This window comes from Pan troglodytes, chromosome X, assembly GCF_028858775.2.
Source record: "Pan troglodytes isolate AG18354 chromosome X, NHGRI_mPanTro3-v2.0_pri, whole genome shotgun sequence".
Classification (NCBI taxonomy): domain Eukaryota; kingdom Metazoa; phylum Chordata; class Mammalia; order Primates; family Hominidae; genus Pan; species Pan troglodytes.
Genome location: NC_072421.2, coordinates 17,457,532 through 17,462,543, shown reverse-complemented (window position 1 = coordinate 17,462,543; position 5,012 = coordinate 17,457,532). Strand labels below are relative to the sequence as shown.

At 43.8% G+C, this 5,012-nt stretch overlaps 1 pseudogene; it reads left to right on the top strand.

Moving 5' to 3' along the window:
- The first annotated feature begins 267 nt into the window (after positions 1-267).
- On the top strand, positions 268-340 carry LOC112207278 (U4 spliceosomal RNA; annotated as a pseudogene).
- Positions 341-5,012: the final 4,672 nt, after the last annotated feature.

Genomic DNA, 5,012 nt, shown 5'->3' with positions numbered 1-5,012 from the left:
AGCTTTTGCTTTCCAGAGTGTTGTATCTTTCTTATACAATTGCAAGCACAATTTTTTAGTATTGTGCAAGCGAATTTTTTAGTACTGTGTCAGTGTCCTCTCCAGCTACAAATGTCATGTTCCTTATTCAGGATAATCTGTGGTTAAATTCAGGACTTGGAGAGAGAAGGAGGTAGGTTTATGCAAATATCAGATTTCTTTGATGGTAGGCAACAAATGGACACAGGCTAACTTAAGGAAAAAGGAAATCTATAAAAGCTACGTAGGAGCTTTGCACAGTGGCAGTATCGTAGCCAATGAGGTTTATCCGAGGCGTGATTATTGCTAATTGAAAAGCTAAGTAAGAGCTCACAGAATCAAAGGAGCCAACTTGGAAAGGGTAGGAACCAGAGCCATTCCAGAGATCCAGGAAGCAGGAATCAATGGACTTGCACCTCCAGGTGTTTCACCAGCATGAATCTATAGAACTCATATTCCAAGAAGGGTGTTGCCCACTGGGGTCAGGCGCCCTACCTTTTAGCTGGTAGAGAGTGGGACATCCTGATGCACAGTCCTCCCAAACTGTAACTGATTAAGGAAGAGTAGTTCACTCAAAAGAAATCTAGCATGCTGTTTCCTGGAGAAGGAAAAATGGATGGTGGCCAGAAATTACAACAAACGTACACTTTAATAAATTTCAGAAGAGGTCTTCAGTGGTAAATAAGAATGCATTGTATATGAAAACTTTGAATAAAAGAACATTGTGCTTGGAGTGAAACACTCAGGGCTATGTGTCTACAAGAAGATTCTACAGTTAGGAGAAATAAGCTTTAGTGATCTATTCTACAGAATGGTGACTATAATAAATAGTAATATGTTATATATTTCAAAATTGCTGAGTGCATATTTTAAGAGTTTTCACTACAAAAAATGTTAAGTACGAGAGGTGACGAATTTGTTAATCAGCTTGATTTAATCATCTCACAATGTAAATATAAATCAAAACATCACATTGTACCCCATAAATTTATACGATTGTGATGTCCATTAAAAATAAAATTTAAAAAAGAAGGTTTACATGCAAAGCTTTCTCATTGCTGCTTATGGATTGGGACAAGCCTAAGAGAAGTTTCTTGTTCATTATTTTTCGTTTGACAAATATTTATTTACCACGCCCCAGTGATTCTAAGTCTAAGCCTCAGTGATTCTGGTCTAGGTCATTTCCTTTATTCACTGTCCCCAGTGCAGAGCTCAAGTGGCTTAGCCTCAACAGCTAGCAACAGGGTAGGTTGGTCTTTTAGAAATCCAGAGGGACACCCCACAAAGGTTATTAACACATTTGTAAGTATAAAACAGTTACTTCACTTTTCCTAATAAAATATCAGAATAGTCAATGCAAACAAAGTACGAGTTCAAAGAACAGTGTATTTTCTATTAAAAGAATTTTCCTTCAACTCCCTCTCACACAATTGCATTAAACAATATTTTAAAAGAAATTTCTTAGAATTTTATCACATTAAGACAACTCTTCATTTGTATTACTCCTCTGACATTTTTTTTCTAAAATGCATGCGTTTTTTCTATTTATATGAGCAGTATGCATCCAATGGAAAAAATTTTAAAATAGGGCAATATATGAAGAATAAAACAACAATATACTAGTATCAAGAGACAATGGCTATTAATATGTTAGCGTATTTTCTTCTGCTCCTAATAATGACTGGATGAAAACAATTTGGCCAGAAACAAAATTGGTATTCCTTATGCTCCTCTTTTGCTTGTATAATTTTCTGATCTTTCTGTAACAAGCTTTGTTTTTGTAATAAGAAAAACAAACAATAAAGGAGAGTATAAAAGAGCAGGGTCTCTGTATGCCTTGTTCATCCAGCTAGCTGCAGTTTCCAGAACACTGCTTGGCTCACAGTAGGTACTTCAAAAATTTTTCTGAATGGCTAAAACTTTTTTGCCCCCAACCTAGTGAACCACAGCTGCTAATGAACATGGAATCACTCTGCAGGTATGTCTGGGTACTATGTCTCTGATTCCTTTTAGTAAATAGTTTGTTCTATCCATAGGATCACTTTCGCTGTCTTAATATAAGACTGATTAAATTCAAATTCCAACTCCAACACTCACTAGCTATGTCACCTTGGCAAGAAACCTCACCACTTTGGCTCAGCTTCCTCATCTGGTGAGCACCGGTCCAGGTGCTGAGGGCACAACAAAACAAGAATCCTACCCTCTAATTTACATTCTCGTGTGCAAGAAAAAGCCTGTGGACAAACATCTGTCAGATGGCGATAAGCGATAAGCGCTGTGAAAAAACAGAAAATAGAGTAAAGGGGATAGGAGGTGATTACCTGTGGGGGTGGATGAGGGCGTGTTGCTATTTTATAAAGGGTAGTCGGCAACAGCTAAAGGTTTAAAAACTAGGCCCAGCACGGTGGCTCATGCCTGTAATCCCAGCACTTTGAGAGGCCAAGGTGGGCAGATCCTTGAACTCAAGAGTTCGAGACCAGCCTGGGCAACACGGTGTCTCTACTAAAAACAAAACAAAACAAAATCTGGGAATGGTGGCCTGTGTCTGTGGTCCCAGCTACTTGGGAGGCTGAGGTGTGAGGTTTGCCGGAGCCCAGGAGGTTGAGGCTGCAGTGAGCTGTGATCGTGCCACTGCACTCCAGTCTGGGTGACAGAATGAGAGCCTCTCTCAAAAAAAAAAAAAAAAGAAAAGAAAAGAAAAAAAGAAAGAAATAGAAATTTAAAAATCATAGTGTAGTGTTTTTCAAACTTCAAGTTGTGACTAAGTGCAATCATGAAGTGCATTTAGAATTTGCATTTTCGAAAAAATGAAATAAAATTCATCCCTTCCTTGTGTGTGTGCACCTGTTTGTGCCTTACTCTATTAGCTGAGCACAGGAGAGACAAAAAGAACAACCCCAGAAAAGTGCCAGAAAAGATTAGGACCAGAGCTAAGAGGCTGGGGAGAAAGGCAAAACAAACCCAACAGTTAAGCAATCCAAGAGAGAAAACATATCACTTTTTTTAATGCAAAAAAAGTAGTATGGAAAAAAGGCCAAAAAATTAAATAGAATTGACAGATTCAATTTAACAACAACAAAAATGCAAAACTAATGAAATATGCTGTACATGACACTTTCGGATTAAATGCATGATAGTGTGTGAATATTCTCAGAAATTCCCAAAATATTTGTTCCATATTTCTTTCTCTGACCCTCACTGAGGTAAACAGTATCAAGATTTTAAAGCCAAGTCGTCTGGGAAGATTTCTTTTCTTTCAGTCCTTTAAACATTTCTTTTAATAGGTTTTGGAAATCATGTCTACTTGTCAGAAATGAGTACACTGTATTAAAGGGATACAAATCATCTCCCAAGCCGCCTCTTGCTTTGCACACGAGGTTCTCTTTGAAGCAGAGCCATAAGGTACAATTATTCTAGAACAAGGTGGGCAAACTACAGTCCTCCGACTAAATCTAACCCACCACATGTTTTTGTATGACCCTCGAGCTGAGAATGGTTTTTCCGTTTTCAAGTGGTAGAAAAAAAAATCAAAAGATTTTGTGACCCGTGAAAACGATTTTAGTGTCTGTAGTTTTATCGGAACGCAGCCAAATGCATCCATATTTTCCATGGCTGCTTTGCGCTGCAAAGCGACAGAGTCGAGCAGTTGCCCCCAAAGCCTAAAATATTTACTATCTCGGTCCTTTTAGAAAAAGTCTTGCCAACTAATGTCCTAGAATATGAGGGCTGTATTGCTTAAACACCCTTCCAACTCTCTTCCCTCTCTAGCCACCCCCTCAGCCTTAGGCACTAACAAGATTCCCTGACCCAGAATGGGGGGAGGGCGTTATAATAATGAACGGTATTGTATCGGAAACAAGACAGTAAATATCTACAGAAGGGAATGTGACTGGTTCTGCCACTGACTAACGTCTGGGTTTGCGTCCCGGTCAGAAAAGTGGGCATGACAGCGGCATCTGCAAGATAGCATCTGAGCATGAAGGCACTTGGAAAGGTATCAAGGCAGCAAATGTTCCGGGGGTGCTTTTGCAAGAGGAGCCTCTCCCGGAGCTGGACGTACACTTCGGTTCCCTTTGCACGCAGGCACCTTGGTCGCCTCCCCCAACTCCGTCCCCTCTGCTCCTGGCCCTCATTTTCTTCTATTTCCCTTTTGGCCTTGCAGCCAGCTTTCTCCTCCCCCGACACACTCCTCAAGGGCTGTGAAGTTCCTGAGCAGAGAAGGGCTCAGGTAAGCAGGCCCAGGGTAGTTCAGCCCTGCTCTCTCCAGCTCCGCCAGCTTGGGGTGGGGTCGCGCTGGGACCCCTGCAGGTGACAAAAATGACTCAGCAGGGGCCGGGGCTGGGATGAGAAAGGAACGCCAGTGCAGGGACAAAATCCCCTGAAGCGCGAAGAGGCCGCAAACCATCATCTTAAGGACCCAAACATCGAACAAATTAAAATGTAACAGTGTAAATCGGCTTCGGCCCGCCGGCGGCCTGTGCCGCCACAGGCTGCACATTTAGCCTAACAGGGCGGCCCGGCGGCTTTTGCAGGCAGAAAACGCCCGCGGCCTCTCCAAAAGATCTCCTCCGTCTGAGACCAGCCCCACCTCGGCCCGACCGGGCCCCAGGAAAGGCCAGTCGGCTGGAGGAGAACATTTCAGGGGTGCAGAGAATTGCATGTCCGTGATTATCAGGGAGACTTTGAAGGCACAGTAATCTCTCGAGAACAGGAACCATTTTCCCCTCTTGCTCTGAGATTTTGCTTGGCTAAGCGGCGGCAGCCTCCCTGCCCCCCTCTCACCCCCACCACCGCTGCCGCTACAAGCAACCACGCCCCGCGGGCCCCAAGGCTCGCCGCCCCGGGGCTCGCGGCCCCCGCTCAGCCGGCCAACCGCGCCTCCATCCGCCCCGCCCCCTCGGGCCCTCATCCGCCCCGCCCCCGCGCGCCCCATCCGCCTCCGCGGCCGGCCCTGGGAGCGCCGGGCGAGCCCTCGCGCCTGCGCATCGCCAACT